This window comes from Beta vulgaris, chromosome 5 (assembly GCF_026745355.1).
Source record: "Beta vulgaris subsp. vulgaris cultivar EL10 chromosome 5, EL10.2, whole genome shotgun sequence".
NCBI classification, from domain to species: domain Eukaryota; kingdom Viridiplantae; phylum Streptophyta; class Magnoliopsida; order Caryophyllales; family Amaranthaceae; genus Beta; species Beta vulgaris.
Window position 1 is genome coordinate 31,064,720 of NC_079206.1, and position 18,027 is coordinate 31,082,746.

The following is an 18,027-nucleotide window of genomic DNA, read 5'->3' on the forward strand; positions in this document are numbered from 1 at the left end:
TAATAGGTTGCCCCTAATGCCTCCTTTTGAGGCACACAAGTTACAGTGCTGCTAAAGCCTCTTACGTTTAGAGGCACTCATAAGTATGTCGCTAATTATAGGTTGCCCCTAATGCCACCTTTTTGGGGCACACAAGTTATATTGCTGATAAGACCACTTATATTTAGAGGCACCATAAATCCATCTCTAATTTTATGTTGCCTCTAATGCAACCATAAGTTAGTCGCTAAAGGATGTTTTTAGGTGCAACTTTTGACATTTTTATTAAAACTATTAGGGGCAACTACATATTTTACAATTTAAGATTTATAAATTAATACATATATATGCTATATTAAGACTAAAAGTAAACAAACAAAACAATTTAATGAATCAATAAAAAGTTACTATATAGATAAAAAATAATTGTCATTTATTAAATACCTTAATCAACTAACATGTGTCGTTGGTTGTTCACAATTGTTACAGTAAAAAGAAATTGGAAACTACAAGAGAGAAAAAAAAAAAGATATCTAATAGTTTGAATAGTGTCATTCCATTTTTCAATTGCCTCAGTCTTTGTTAGTGTCATGTTATTTTCTTCCTCATATTATTCTTCAATTGTTTGAATAGTTGGATTCCGCAACACTGCAAACACATGCATATAGTAACTATTAGTTTAATAACAAATATTAGTTTAACAAAGCTGTAATAACTTGTACAAAAATTGGCTTAGCCTGTAGTAGTCGCACGCAATGGCACGACAACTTGCACCGAAAACAACTAAAAAGCATAGCAACCGCTGCAATAACACGAGACTAAGTACATGAAAGATAAAGTATAAAAATACTGAAACAAACAAGAAACAGTTATGTAACTGATGGAAAACCTGGGTCCTTGATATCCTCAGAGAATTTTGTACGAGTCCTTAAAATTCGTTCACGAGCACAAATCGCTGAAAAATATGGAATCTCTGCACTCATCGCCATCAGTGGCTTAACAAGCAAGTTCAATAAATGAAAATTCAATGGTTTTTGATTCGTTAAAGTAGCAAAGTACTGCAGAAGAAGACCATAGCAAACCTGAAAAGAAACAGCACCACCATATGTGAGCTTCCTAAGAAGCAGCTAAAGCAACCCATATAGACAAAAACTCACAATAAATCAAGAATCAACAAAACTACTGCACTATATTTTCATGACCATTATTCATAATTTCAAATACTGCAAATATTCATTATAGAAGTAGACACGACAAGCTAATAGAAGTAGACACAACAAGCTAAATGGCTAGAATGAAAATCTCCAAATTTTTCATACTTGTATTTTCTTCCGGTTTTCTGCAGCAAGAGCACTAGCGTTGTATATGCGGATTCTCCTGATTGCCTCAATTATATCTTCATTAGAACGGTCTTGAAACAGAGCATAATAAACCCAGAAAATCGAAATAATTGAATCCTAAATTCTTAGAAAAAAACGAAATTTATAAATCCATCAATTCACTTCAAACCTAGAATCGATCCAACCCAAATCCCACATAATAAACCAATTCATAATCACATGAATAACCACTCACTTCAATGTCAATTCATTATCATTTTAATATCAATTCAATAGCAAATCATTAGAAGCTGAACATCAATTCATATACCAGTTAAACACCAATTCACTGTCAGGTCAATGAGTATTCAATACACATCTGCTCAATAGCAGTGCATTATGAGTGCAATAGCCATTCACTTTCAGTTCAATATCACCCAACTGATCAGTTCAATATCTGCTGCAATAGTAGTTTATTTAATGAGTAATTCAGCTCTTTAAATAAGAAAAAACTGCAGTATATTATTTTGAAAAATAAAGGTAAGAACATATACTGAGTTGGGCTTTGTAAGGGGAAAGGGTATATATGGAACGCAAACACATTCTTCTTCCCTTGTTTTTCTTTCCTTCCCATTCACTCCCCCTATATTCTTCCCTCCATGGGAACATGACTGCTATCCAAACAAAAAGTTATTAACCCAACACACTAAGACCAAAACTGATCATAATCAAGTGGAACGCATTAGTGCAACTCCAATTCATGTCTGGAAAACTAAGGTCTTAAGAGATCTCACATATTCCCATCAGTAAATACCATCACAAACCTAACTTCAAACACCAGCAGTCAGACTTCACAATATAGAGATACTTGAGATGAGAGCACACAACCATTAGTCTAGACTCTTGACTATATATTTTGAAAACCTCACTTAATTATAACAAATATAGGGTAGTAGTGTAATCTCACAATGATGGTACAAAGGGTATAACAAATATGATACTGAATCTTGAAAATCATCATGATGGAAGCATACATCCCACATTGATTGAAGCATGTTAGTTTATAGCAATGTCTATTTAAAGGAAAAGCTACAGCAAAACGGTAAATTATTAGACTTACTCTTCTGTTTTTCCTCCATTAAACGTTGCTGAAAATCTCATATTGTTGGTCTTTAGCAGTTCTATAACCAAACCAAACAGTGATTACAATAGGCTTGAAAAATTAGGCACACTGAATCTTGAAAAGTTATATACCTCGACGAGACAACTTCTTTCCGTAATTCATCAATATCATCACACACAACCTCTTGTTTTCTGTCGTCAAATACTTTATAAGAGTCTTTGCCGCTGAAATGACAATCAAAGTGGACATAATATGAGGGAATAACCACGTTGATCCAAGACATGCAATAGCATTTATATCTAGCACTTCTTTCCACAAACAATCAAGTAAAACCTTAAAGAAGAGTGAAAATCAAGCAAAATAAACACTAATCTAAAAAAAACTCATCGAAAAACAAAAAGTTTGAATACCAGACATAAACTCCATGAATTTTACTTCTTGTTCTTGATTAACTTGATCTAACTCATGATCCTTTGCTACCTAAATTGCACACACACACACACACACACACACACGGAAAAAGATTATTTAAGCACAATTTCGATAAAAAATTGTAGAGATCCTAGGAGTACTTGCTAACTAGCATGTATACTTGTTCTGCATTATCATTGTAACAAGCATCAGATTAAGAACAACACCCATAAGTTTAGCTTCTTTTTACCACGCATGATATCACAGCTGCACTACATTTAAGATACATTACCTGTCAATTAGCCAAAGTACTCCATCTTTAACTCCCACGACCACAAGTGGACCAATTGGTCGTTTCTGCTCCATCGGGAAGCGAGTAACCGCAACAGCAACTCCTTGTGAATTTGTTGATCCCTCTACAGGAAAGTCCAACACCAAAGTAATCAATCAAACACTAACATCAAACAGTTCAAAATAGTCATAAATTTGGGGTAAGATAATAATTTCCCATGGGAATTAACTTCCCTAAACATAGTTTGATGGCACAGAAATCCTTAAGGAAGCAAACACAAATGTACTTGAATGTTCAAAGCTCTAACAATTTAGCATACCCAGCCAAGATAAATACAATTGAGAGCAAAATTCATATTGAGAATTTTGATTCATCGATCAACTCACCATGCATGTAACACAATTATACTATCATAACAGCGTAAAACCAGAAGCCATTCTCAGGTTTCAAAGTGGAGTATTTTAGGATGCTCTTGTAAAAGTTGATCTTGCTTGTAAGTTGTAACAATCTTTCTTGACATGGATATACATACATTAAGTGGAATCTTACTTGTATAGCAATGGCACTTTTACTTGATTTGCCATGTCATTTCCTGTTAACATGTCATTATTCGATTTTCCATCATTTCTGAAGAGTGATGAATATCATACGAGTCCAGCTAAATGGCAAAGTTTCGCCAACTAAAAAGATTCATTAAAAGACCCTGGTTATCTCCCCCCACCCTTTTAAGTTGTAATGGTAATAAGAGAGTCGCTAACTTCTTTATTTTAACTTCCCATATGTGTAATTGGTTCGTCTTGAAATGTTGAGAAAATTGGAATACGGAAAACTCTCTCCACCTAAATTTTAGAGGTAAATTTTACAAAGGGACGGAAACTCTCTCCACCTTAATTTTCCTTTATTATAATCCCTTGTCCAACCAAACAACGGAAAATATTTTCGTGAAAATCATACTCTCAGTTTGTAACTATATGGGCAACATTGCTCCATCAGCCAAAAACAGTAAGTACTAGCTATACATACTACTCAACAGCAAGCAATCGCTACAGTGAGTGATTATTAAATTAAAAACTAAGGCATCAACATCTCATATTCCAGGTCCCATGAAACCAAAGCATCTATCACAATTCACAACTACTTTATAAACACGATAATTACGAGCTCTGATGGAAACACCAAGTATCATTCACTAACCAACTACCCTTTCTTTTCTTCTTCTTCCATTTTTTTTCCTTATAAGAGGCAATTCATATATAATCCATCAATTCACAACTATACAAAAGAAAACTCAAAGTAACAGGCAGCAACCCTAAGTTCAATTAAAGACTAATAAATAAATCAAATCTACACTATAGAAAAACAAAAAACAAGAATGAGAAAGAAGTAGAAGCATAATGATGCCAGGACTTCCAGCGGAGGACGGAGTTCCGGTGGCAGCAGAATTGCCTTCAAGAGCAGTAGCACCACCAAAAAGGATCAACCTAGGCCCAATATAACCTCGACTGCCTTCTTCCCCGACCGCCGGAACCGCTGTCAAAGTATGGCCGCTCCTCGGCCCAGCTCCATCCTCTTTCTTATCTATTATCGCATTTACCACCGAATAACTTGGCGCACATCGAGGCCCAACTATCTGTCCTTGCAGCTGCTGTTGCTGCTGCTGCTGTTGTCGTTGCTGCCGTTGCTGTTGCTCTCCATCTTTCTCCATCGGAGAAGAAGAAGACGACAACGATGTCGTTTGAGAAGATGAAGATTGCGAAGATGAACCTTGGTCATTTCTGAATATCGAACATCGTCGCCCTTCTCTTCCTCTTGATTTTACTTTTGCCAAAAATCCTCCCTAATTTTCGATTTCAAAGAGGAGCGACAAGGATTAGGTAATTAGGGTTTGAGATCTGAAAAGAAGAGAGAAAACAAGAATAGAAAGAGGAGTTAGAAAAGTCTAGAATCGTGGCGAAGCGACCGCGCATTTCTTGTTTTTTCGAATCGAAATAAATTCAAATCACTTTAATAGCGTACATCAGTATTGCTGCGCGCGAGAGTCGAAGTGCTCGGGTTGACTAACCGGAGCACTTATTCATATTTTTATTTTTATATATTAAGAAAAAAAAATAGAGTTAAAGTATATATATATATGTGTGAATAGTAGCTAGCAAAATCAAAGTATGACACTTAGGGCATGTTCTCTTCGGCATAAAACAGCTGAACTGAACTTATTGGAGCTGAACTGAACTGAACTGAACTGAACGGAATTGAATTGAATTAAATTAAATTGAATTAAATTGAATGTAATAAATATATAAATAATATTTTAAACAATAATAATATGAATATTAAATAATAATTATAATGATAAGTAATAATAATGAATAATAATAATAGAATTTTGGATATTTTTAAATGATAGTTATAAATAAATAATATTAATAATCATAAATTAATAATAATACTAATTAATGATAATTAATAATAATTATTTTATATTATTTGTATTAATATATTAATACTTGATGATGATATGTAATAACAATAACATCTAAGAAGTACATTAATATTACTATTTTAATATTAGATTTAATAATATAAAAATATTTAGTAATAAAAATAATGATTGGGTTGGACCGCGAAAATTACATCATAAAACGTCAACATAACTATATTTTATTTAACTTAGTCATATTTAATTTCAACTAATTTTAAAACTTAAAATATCTCATTGAAGTAGAATAAGTTGTTGTCGGGTGAGATTAACGAACATACCAATGTAAGTCGGTAAACTAATTCAAGATAACAATCATTTATTTAAGTCTAATAGTATTTAAGTTGAATTCATTTCATAACTAAAACATCTAATTCAATTGATGCAAGTTGTCATGGGATGAGATATATGAATGTACAATCAATGAGTGACTTATAATAAGTTGATAGAATCATAGAAAGTATCAATCCTACATTCAAGCTAATAGTATTGAAGTTAAATCGATTTCGAAACTGTCAACATGTTATTGAATTAGATTAATATATGTCAATGTAAGTCGATAAGTTTGTTAAGGATAACAATATTGCATTCGAATTAATCGTCTTAAGCTATATTCACTTTCAAACTCATCACATCTACTTGAATCGAAATAATTTGTTGTCCATTAAGAACAATGAAAGACTTATAACAATAAGAATAAAGAGCAATAAGAACAATTTCTTATTTGACTTCTCTTATCATAACTTTATCATATATTATATTATATTGTCTTATCCGAACATATATCATCTTACTTTTTATAAAAATAAGTTAAAACAAGTCAAACATAATAGAGTCTAGTTATGCTAAAACTAAGAAAAATGATAATATAAGGTCTAACATTGAATTCAGGTCAAGGAAAATAAGGACTCTTTCCTGATTATTAGTTAAAGATTGTACCATTTTAGTGCTATAGTGGTGTAGTAGTTATATTACTCTATTGATTATGAAAGACTCTTCATTTGCTATAATATATAATTAAACGAACGTGTCCATGCTAGTCGACAAGTTAATTCATTAATATTTTTTTTATCCATATGAGCCACGAAGGCAATAGAAAGTACAAAGAAGGGGAGGGGAGATTTGAACCTCTGACCTATCGTTCACATCACCTCAATCATAACCACTAGACCAAGACATCCTTGGTAACAAGTTAATTCATTATAACAATACAACAATCTTTTTTATTAAACTGACACATATTATTATTGGATAAGATAAATGTATCAATGTAAGTCAAAACTTTGTTCAAGGTAACAATAATCAAGTAAAGTTAATTGTCATTTAATTATATTCATATAGAAACTGAAAACAAAGTTGTTATCCGATAAGATCAATACGCATGCCTTGTAATAAGCTAAAAGAAAGTAACAATAATGCATTTAAGACCTTAAGGTAATCACCTTTAAGTTAAATACATTTCAAAACTCAAAATATCTAATGGAACTGAAACAAGTTATTATTGGATGATGTTGATGAATTAACCAATGTAAGTCGTTAAGTTAGTAGAAGATAACAATAATGAATTTAAGTTGGTTATTCTTAAATTTTCAATTCGAAACTCAAAGTCTCGAACCATCCAATCGAACTAAAAATCAATGTATAAATGTAGGTTGTCATTCAGTAAGATCAATTTATTAGTGTATAGGTCAATAAGCTAATAATAATTAGAAAAAAAAAAAGGAAACTCGAAAAGCTTAAAACCATCCAAAAATTGAGAAAATTCAAACTCCAATAACAAGATAAGGCGAGAAATATAAATATCTCCACATCATTAATCCACAACACCAACAATCCATCGTCTATGTAAAACTGCTCTACGAAAATCTCAACCTTTGATTAGCATTAGCTCCATCATCAACGACTCTCACCTCCTTCTTCAAACCCTCCATCTCCACTACTCTTCCTATCTTCATCCCCTACTTAAGCCCCAATCTCCACCAAACATCATCATCCTTATCTTGCCTCATTTCCAAACTCAGATATTCTCTCTCCTAAATCTCAATTTTCAACTTACCTCATTATCCCAACTCTCGTTCATCAATAATTAAATCAGCCTTAGCCTCAGCAGTCCACTAAAATCAGCCCCAACAACCGCTCTCCAAGAAGCTGCTGAAGTGTAATTCTCTTTGAGGAAACAACCTCTGCTAAGAGGGTTACTAATTACTGCCAGGAGGATTCGAGTAAAAAGAGCTTAATTTGTCTAGTTGCTTATCTCAAATCTATTATCATAGTAGTACTATCATATTATGTAATGGGTATATTATGCTGTTGATTTTGATCAATAAATTTTTTTGGCAGTTTTATTTTGCTTGCTGATTTAAGAAGGAAAGTAGTATTATGTATTGATTTCTTACGAATTAGTAGATTTATAAAAGCTTAAAACAAAGTTAATGTGAGAATTTTTATCTATTGATCTCTTCTGTTCTCAATTTCTAGTAGTATTTGTTTTATTTAGTTAATGAATGTCTATCTTAATCAAATGCGGATTTCTTAGTTGGTAGAAACATTCGAGGTGAGAGAGCTTAGATTTACAGGTGAAGTTTCTGCTTTTGTTTTGTTTTAAGTAGGGGTGTTCGCGGTTTGGGTTGGTGCGGTTTGGGATGTAACCCAACCCAAACCGCAAATATACGGTTTGACATTTTCCCAACCCAAACCGCATCGCACTTTTGCCCAAACCAACCCAAACCGAACCGTGCAAAACGGTTTGGTGCGGTTTGGTGTGCGGTTTAACCATTTTTTCCTCCGCGACATTAATTTTTTTAATCTAAGAGTAAAAAAAATGTTAATAAATATAAAGAGTCCAAATAAATAGGAAGTTGACTTCATAATTAAACATAAATAACAATTTATCAAAAGTATCCAAGTTATTTACCTCAAACTTCTTTTTTTTTTAGCTGTATGCCACCTTGTCAGGTGTATTTTAAAAAAGTAAAAATAGATAATTTTTTTTTAAAAAAAAAATCATATAAGATTGCGGTTTATGGTGCGGGTTTCGGTTTACAAAAATTAAAACCCAACCCAAACCGCAAGCCGCGGTTTACTTGAAGTCATAACCCAAACCGCAATTTCGAAATCGCAAACCAACCCAAACCGCGAAAAAACGGTTTGGGTTGCGGTTTGGTGCGGTCCAGACCGCACTCTGAACAGCCCTAGTTTTAAGTGTGAAATTGTGATGATGTCGGAGAGTTTGGTGATGTGAATGTTCATCAATATCATTATATGTTAATTTTGGAGATTTCTATTGGAAGGGGTCAAATCGGATAGGTTGTTCAGTGGCTACGATGGAGGGTACTCAAGTGGAGTTAGCTCCTACTTATGGCAGCAACACTAGGAACCGCTTTTATGGGAATGGTTATGCAGGTTATGGAGGCTCTTATGGGGGTTTTGATGGTGGGTATGCCGCGCGCAGGTAATAATGATAGGATATTAGGATGTCTGGAGGTGTTCCTGGTAGACTTGGGTATGGAGGCTATGGTAGTGGAGGAGAATACGGTAGAGGTTATGGTTCTTTTGGCAGTGGTAGTTTAGGGGCTTAAGGAGGAGAGTCACCCCTTGGGTACTCTAGCAGATTTGGTCCTTATATGGTGCAGGATATAGTGGTGCTTTTAGTGATGATATAACCAGTTATCTATCCATTATTACTAACGGTATGTATACACACACACATACAGGCAATTACGCATAATCTTAATGATATTAATAAAGGTATATATAAGTGTAACCTTAAGGTTTTTCAGATTAAAATATTGTCTTTTAATCAAGTGTAATTCAATTGACAATTAAAATTATCTTATGATGCAATTACTTTCTACATGATATTAAAAAAATGTTAGTTCCACTGCAACCACAATTCAAGTGACACTAAAAAATATCTTTAGATGCAACAATAATCTATGTGATGCTGAAAAAAATGGCTATCCAGACAACTAAATTCATATGACGCTAAATACATGGCTTTAGAGACAATTAACTACATTTGATGCTAAAAAATGGCTTTATTCATGTGACATTAAATACATGGCTTTAGAGATAACTGACTACAGTTGATGCTGAAAAAAATGGCTTTAGAGACAACTAAATTCATGTGACGCTAAATAAATGGCTTTAGAGACAACTAACTACAGTTGATGCTGAAAAAAATGGCTTTAGAGACAACTAACTACAGTTGATGCTGAATAAAATGGCTTTAGAGACAACTAAAGTCATGTGACGTTAAATACATGGCTTTAGAGACAACTAAGTACACTTGATGCTAAAAAAAATGACTTTAGAGACAATTAAATTCATGTGATGCTAAAAATATGGATTTAGAGACAACCAATATTCATGTGATGCTAAAAACATGGTTATAGAGGCAACCAACATTCATCTGATTCTGAAATGTATCTTTAGAGGCATCATATTATACTTGACGCTAAAAACCATATAATTTAGAGGCAACCATGTTTATGTGATGGTAAAAGGGGGTTTTAGAGGCAAGTCGGCCAAATGATGTGCCTCTATAGCCAATTTTTTTTGTAGTGGACGATACGGTTTTTAGTGCCCCAACCGGCCATTTCATCGTCTATCGGCTAGCCTTAGATGCGGGATTGAGATTCCCCTTCATCCCTTTGTTGGTCGATTGCTGCATTATTACAACATCAACCACAATCAGTTGACCCCCAACTCTTAGCAAAACATACTAACTTTTCTTGCCGTCTGTGAGTTGAGGGGTGTTCCTCCTTTTCTGCTGGCCTTTACCCAAATACATTATGTATCTAAGTTCCCTAAAACAGTAGAAGGGGTCTGGTTCAGTGTTTGAAATCTTCACGGCTTCCTTACTTCTTGGCATTAGACGTTCAAGATGCATGCATGGAATGCCGAGTTGTTATTCCTCTTAGAACCTAATGAGGCCGTTTCTAGACGATATCGCTAGTATAGCAGGATGCCCACAAATACTAGATGAACAACGTCCTTCTTGGAGCTAGAAAGCACTTCCGAAAAAGAGTTGGTAGAATACTTTAGAATAGCGGAGTATTCTTAAGCAAACAAATCATCTTTCAAGCGGTCGTCTAACTGGATACCCTTCAAGGAGATGTTTTATGACGATAATTTCCTGGTGGCCACTGGCTTGCGGTTGGCCAAAGATAGAGGTATACCACAAATATTCTCAAGTAAAACTTCCTGTCTAAGATTTTTGCTTTACAAGTGTTTTGTTTTTTTTATTGCAGCCTCTGCCAAATCTGTCCTCAAAAGATCTTGGACGGGAGACATATGTATGTCAAGATTCACGGACTCCCTTGAGAAAAAGTTCAACAAAACCGGCTTTCAGAAGAGGATGAAGACTTTAGTTAGTGAAACATTATTTCTTCTGTTTATTTTTTTTTTTTTTGCCGTTTGACTTTTTGGACGAAAGTCCTTGGTGCCAGGAGAATGGACAAAAAGACTTGATTTCCTTCAGCCAAGGTCTGTCGTCCAGATTTGAGGTCCTATTTTTGGACGTAGACTCTATAAAGAAGGAAGGCACCCATATAGGTCGTCTTCCCTTAATCAAAGAGGGACCTTCGTCCAAGATTGGATCCTGATTTTGGACGAGGGCTTCCTCTAGAAGGAAGGCGGCCTAAACCGCTTGGCTTATCTTGTCTTGAGGTAACAGTCGAGTCCTACCAAATCAGGTCGACTTATTTCAGCCGGCTTCCTTCTTCAAGTGTGTCTCGTCCAAAGAACAAGATCTCGCTGAACGACTACTTAGAAACACTCTTGCTAGGCCGACCTCCTTTGTGCTTAAGCAATACATTCCTTTGTGGCGGACTTACTTAGGCAATCAAGGGTCGTCCAAGTTTATTATCATCATTTTTCTTCCTGCATTTTTTCTCTAGATGATTGTGTTTCTGACTTGTTATTTTTTGCTTCTGAAAAAATACCCCAAAGTCCAATACGTTGGCAAGGAAGGCGCCGCCACGAAACGAACATAAACAACAGGGATCATCCCCCTCCCAAAAAATCCAAAGATTTTCCAGCCAAGAAAAAGTCAGATTGTATGTCTTCCCCGACGGTTGAGAAGCCTTCCAAGACAGTTGATTCAACGACCATTATCCCCTTCGTCGGGGATGACACAAATACCCCTACCTCTACTGCCACCGTTTCCATGCATCTGGACGCGGCTAAGCTTATGAGATCCCGTTGTGGCCGAGGAGGTGAAAGAATAGACGGATACGACTGTTAAAGAAGGCTCGGGCTTTAATGGCCATGTTGCCAGGATGGTGTCTCAAATGCCCTCGGCTTATAGATCTGCCTCATTGTCCGCTGGTGAGTCATAGTACTCCAACATAGTTAGGACACTGCGCTGTTGGACGTCTAATGAGTCCGTCCAACTTACTAGCAGTAGTCATCCTCGCTTAGAGACACTGACTCATCTCCTCTTTCAGATAAGGGAAAGGATCCTACTGAAGCTGCCCCTGAATCTCCTCCAGTGTTGTCGGACGACGAGTCCTCAGCCGCATTTGCCAAGATGAAATAAGACGATGGCGTGAAGCTCAGACAAGCTATCTTCAATTGTTTTCCTGAGCCCTACATCAAGGGCTTGAGGGGTGCATCTTCTGCGCATGAAGGTTACATGTCTAAGCTTACTACTGAGGTACATTTTTCTCTGTCGTCTTGCTTTTATACTTGTAACATTTTTCCCTTTTTCTTATGTACTTGTCTTACTAACTCAATTTATCTTCGTCCTTTCAGCTCTTCGCTTACAGCATAATAACTGAGGACTGGCCAAAAGTCCTCAGAAAAGAAAATCAGAAGCTTGTCCACCAGGCTACTACGGCGAGAGACTAGGCTATGTACTTCCTCCGTTTTTTTTAGATGTTACACTTTTGAAAAATTGGGTTCCCTAGGCAAAAATTGAAGGAGTGATTAAGGAGAGAATAAGGGTAGGGGATTAAGCATGTGGGGATCATTGCACTTGAGGGTTTAAGGGAAGGGAGGAGAGAGAAAAGAGGGACCACTACTTGCTTCCCTCCTTTTTATTTACACGGCCTAGGAGAGACAAAAGAGGCCCATCCACAATTTTCGGCACCAATTGACTTTCCCTCCAATAATTTTCATAAAGTTCAAATTTGGCAAAAAAATTAAATTTCCCATTTCAAACATTGTTTAAGCCTACATTTTCCATACTCTCTCTTCTATATAAACCCCCAAAATTATATGAGGGCTTATTTCACAAAATGAAGAGAGAGAAAATATCTCAAGCACCGTGGTTTAGTTTAATAACAAAAATCAGATAATATCCACTAACTCACTGCACACGCTGCACATTAATGGTCAAAATTAATCATCCAAAAAATTAAGAAAATAAGTTTCCCACAAAAAATATCAAACTTCAGTCCTTAAAAAATCTTTTCTAGCACTGAATATGGGGTCAACATATGAGGGTGGGGCAGGGATGTTTGGCCTTCAAGAGTTGCTCGAAAAGTGAAGGCATGGAGGATGAGTTGTTGATGCATGAGATGTGGACGCATTATAACAGCGATGATGACCATTACATAGAGGATGATGATGGAAGCACAACAACAGATGGGAATGAAGCAGAGCAACAACATCAGCAAGGTCAGCCACACCAACCAAACACAGAAATACAAAACACTGCAAGTCGATAAACCCAAAAACCACATTTAACTCTAACAAAAAGGAGAATGTTGGTTCATGACCTTCTTATCTCTGCAATAAATGGTAAATTTCCATGGGGTTTAAAAAGAGACTTAGCAACAAAGCATGGCATAAGCAGGATGACATTAGATAGAATATGCAAAGATGCAAAAAGACAGAGAGAAAGTGGGCATGCCATAGATGTGAGCTAGAAACACAAAAGCAGGCAGATGTGGTAAGAAGCTAGTTTATGATGAAAAATGGCTTCAGTTAGTCCCACTTAAACTAAGGACAAGTATTAGGGCATTTGCTGGTTATCTTCATGTCCCCTCATCCACTGTCTGTAGACTAGTCAAATAGGGCCAGCTGAGAAGTCACACAAGCATCACCCACCCAAAACTGACAGAAGATCACTAGCTTCAAAGAATTAAGTGTGGTGTGTTACAACACATATTACCAGCAACAAGGACATAACCACTAAAATTTGTTGACATGCAAAATGTTATTCACATAGATGAAAAGTGGTTTTATTTGAGTCCAGACATGAGGAGGTTTTACTTACTTCCTGCTGAAGATGACCCTTATAGTTGCTGTCAATCCAAGAGATTTAAGATCAAAGCTATGTTCATGTGTGCCACATCTAGACCTATTAAGGAGTGTGAAGGGAGGATGATACATGATGGGAAATTTGGTATCTAGCTTTTTGTTGAGTATGTGAGAGCTAAATATTCAACTACAAACAGAAGGGCCAGAACTTTGGTGACAAAAGCAATTGAAAGTGTTAACCTAGCAGTTATGAGGGACATGATTATCAACACTATCATCCCTGCCATCATGAGGAATTGGCCTGATGGTGTGTCTAAAGATATGCACATACAATAAGATAATGCTAGACCTCACATTCATGCAGATGAGCCAGCATTTATGGTAGCATAAACTCAGAATGGCTTCAATATTCAACTCATCAATCAACCACCTCAGTCCCTTGACTTAAATGTGCTAGACTTGGGATTTTTATAGCAATTCAAGCACTACAATATCAATCATTTTCTAAGAATCTAGATGAATTGATTTTAAGAGTGCAGAACTGTTATGATTTCTTTGACCCAGAAGTATTAAAGTACACTTGGTTGCAATTACAATATGTTATGGTAGAAATACTAAAGTGCAAAGAGAGGAATAATTATAAGAACCCACACCATGCAAAAAGAAAGCTAGAGAGACAGGGATTACTTCCAGAGAATGTTGAAGTTGAGCAACCACTGATAGATGAGGCAGTTGCTTATTTAAGTGAGAGGTTTGTGAATGTAGGTGAAGCAGTAGACTCCTTAGATGCACATGAAGCCTATAATGGGCAGAAGATGTGGCTACTTTTTTGTACATAATGATGCTGTGTATGAAGGAGCAAAATGGGGAGCAACTTTTTGGTATATAAAAAGTATATAAGAAGATAGAAGTTACAACACTTTTATTTAATTACACTACAAGAAAATAGGTTTTGGGCGACGAAAATAGTCGTCGCCCAATAGGCCAATTTCGTTGCACAAAGATTTGGGCAATGAGATTTTTGCGCCCCAATTTCCTCGTCTTAGGTTCGAAGCCCATTGTATTTTGTGCGTCAAAAATTGTGATCGTCGCACAAACCACACCTTGGGCGTCAAGTTACATTCGTTGCCCATAATGGCCTTTTGTGCTACGAGCCTCGTATCCGTTGCACATTTATGGAGACAATTGGGCAACGAGTTTCTTAAATCGTTGCCCATACTACTGAATTTTGTGCAACAATTACTGTTTTTTGTCGCCCATTATAGATTGTAGTCTTACATACATAATGTCTTGGGCAAAACCAGTTTTGTCGCCCAAAATAATTTAGGCTACGAATTGTTGTACATATTTTTCAATCACGCGTCAAATTGAAATGACGTGCGAACCCTATTTTGTTGCCCAAATTGGTATGGACTACGAATTATTGTTATCGTGTAATCTATAAGCTTTTTCCCTGTTCATATGTATTAGATGAACCTATTAAAAACAAAAGTATGAGATAATAGAAGAAGTATTTGTGGAATAACAAATTTTATATAATCGGAGTACAACAAAATAATCTTCAAATTTGACATTTGATGTAACTTGAATAATTCAATGTAAATCTAAAAAAACCTAATTAGCAGTACCCATAATCTACGAAGAAATTCACACAATCCAAGCCTTATCATAGCTTTCCTTTGCTAATTTCAGAAAATAGTCACGACCCATTGTTCCTGATAAAATAAAAAACGTTATAATTAGATACCCATGTGATTAAAAAATGGGGGGGGGGGATAATGATCTTTTTACTTTGTCTTCCGAAAAAAATATATAGGTGCACCAATATAACAAGTATTAACTACAATCGCAACGAAACTTCAAGTAGAATCATCCAAAAGAAACGCAGGTCCATCTTTGCTGAATATTTTTTTAGCAAATGATATGAAACAATATTTAACTAACTATGTTATGAATTGATGCAACAGTAAAGCATCAAACACCAGTAACCAGCATCAAATGAGAATCCCTTAACTAAAAAGGCACATGTGTATTAGCATCAAAGTGGTTCTATTGTTTTCTTTTTAATTCATTTCCTCTGCATTCCTTAGTGCAGTTTTCAGAACTTTCAATTCCAAAAAGATTTACTCAGAAGTATGGTAGCTTGAGCAAGGAGGAAGCTGAGCAGAATGCTATGCAAATTCAAGAGGAGGCATTATTTACTCTTGTGAATCAGTTATATGAAAAGGAGTCAGATGGTGATGGAAGCTCTACAGTCCAGCTTTATGCCAAGGAATGCAGTAAACTCATATTAGAAGCTCTTAAACGAGGTCCAGCAAGTAAAGTTGTTAGGGAAGTGCCAACTCTTGAGGCAGTCCCTGAAGGTTTATTTGATATATCAAAAGGCCCACATGCCTTCACTGAGAGTGAAGAAGAGGAAGAGCTTTTCACTAGGGGAAAAAATCGAAAGGGCTGCGCAAGTAGGGCTGCGCATTTTAAAAAAGCGCAGCCCTATTGATGAAGGGCTGCGCTTTTTAAAAAAAGCGCAGCCCTTTTGTATGAAGGGCTGCGCTTTTTTAAAAAGCGCAGCCCTACCTACAGAAGGGCTGCGCTTTTTAGAAAAGCGCAGCCCTTCTGTAGGTGAAGGGCTGCGCTTTTTAGGAGGCGCAGCCCTTCACATGCGAAGGGCTGCGCTTTTCTAAAAGGCGCAGCCCTTCAATGTGTAGGGCTGCGCTTTTTTGAAACTAGCGCAGCCCTTCATTCAAATTTTTTTTTTCGATACATGCAATGTAGCGCGCCTTACTTCATTTTCCCACTTTCATTCTCTCTCTTCCTTCTTACTACCCCAAGTGCGATTTTCCTTCATTCTCTCTCTTCACTTCTTCGAGTTGCACCACCACCACCACCACCACATTGGTGCCCTAATTGCGCACCACCACCCCTTACGCACCACCACCCCTTCGCGCACCACCACCCCTTCGGCACAATTTCGCGCACCACCACCCCAATTCGCACACCACATTTCGCGCACCACCACCCCTTTGCGCACCACCCCTTGCGCACCACCCCTTTGCGCACCACCTCTTCTCTTCTCTTTATTTTCTTCTCTTCTCCACCATTTGAGTGGTTAATTAGGTATGGATTAATTTTGTTTTTAAGTTACTTTTGTTTTGTTAAATTGAATTAAATGGTTAATGTGCAATGTGGGTTTTGTCAATTGTAGGAAGAAGAGGCTAAGGAAGGCAAGTAAAGTTCCAAGTATCTCTTTTCTCTTCATTGCTCGTCGTTGGTGTTAAGAGGTAACTACTTTAACATGTAGACAAAGTTGATAATTTATTGAATGTATATGTATTTTTATAATGAATATATAATATATTATTTGTTGATATGAGATTGTATGAAAACGCAATGTGATTTAGCTATATATATGAAAATATAAGTAGTTGTTTGAATCATCATCATATATGCCTAGATACCCGTTCAAGACTTACTCATTAGGGGTAAGTCTTGAATAGTCCCCGGTTTGGGACTGTTCTTGGACGTTTGATCTCACTTAGGTGGTGAATGTGTGTCTTCTTTTCAATTCTGAGGAAAATCTTGGCTTATCGTTTCGCTACATTGTTCTCTGGGTACATATGTAGATAAGCAATTATCTACATTGTGTACTTGGAGAACTGTAGGGAAATGCTGCCGGATTTTCCTTAGAATTGGAAAGTTGGCATATATTCACTAGTGAGATTAGACGTCCAAGGATGGGTTAGGTTGGAGTGATAAGGACCTTTGACTGCATGCATACAATTGAACATGTGACTATCTTAGCTTGTTGTATACGTGTGTGATTTGAATATGTGAGTGTAGTGTACTTTAATAATGATTGATGCATTATAATGAATGTTGTGTTTAATTATTAGAGGTGGTCTTCTTGAATGAGATGGATCGTACTTGGATGTATGGTAGTCGTGAATCGATTGAGTTTGTGAATGGGGTCTCGGAATTCTGTAGAAGTGCATTAGAATATCAAACATCCTCTGGAGCAGTCGACTTTTATTGTCCTTGTTTGGATTGTAGAAATGTGAGCAAGGTTAGTAGTATACATGTGGTTAGGGAGCATGTATTTCGCCGTGGGTTTAGGCCTCAATACCATGTATGGATTTGGCATGGTGAGCAGGGGAGGTATATGGGAAGCTCTGGATTAAAGAATGATGTATGTGAAGAAAGAAAAAGAAGGATGATGATGAGT

General features: G+C 36.3%; 1 long non-coding RNA gene across 2 annotated transcripts; it reads right to left on the minus strand.

The window, feature by feature from the left end:
* Positions 1-638: 638 nt before the first annotated feature.
* LOC130591498 (uncharacterized) lies at positions 639-3,290 on the minus strand. 2 transcript variants are annotated; one of them, XR_008969246.1, is made up of 5 exons: positions 3,125-3,286; positions 2,553-2,645; positions 2,419-2,479; positions 869-1,061; positions 639-781 (listed from the first exon to the last, which is right to left on the minus strand). It is a non-coding gene; the product is annotated as an uncharacterized LOC130591498 (long non-coding RNA). The 2 variants fall into 2 exon arrangements; XR_008969245.1 differs by having other exon boundaries at positions 639-1,061; positions 3,125-3,290.
* Between the last annotated feature and the right edge of the window lie 14,737 nt (positions 3,291-18,027).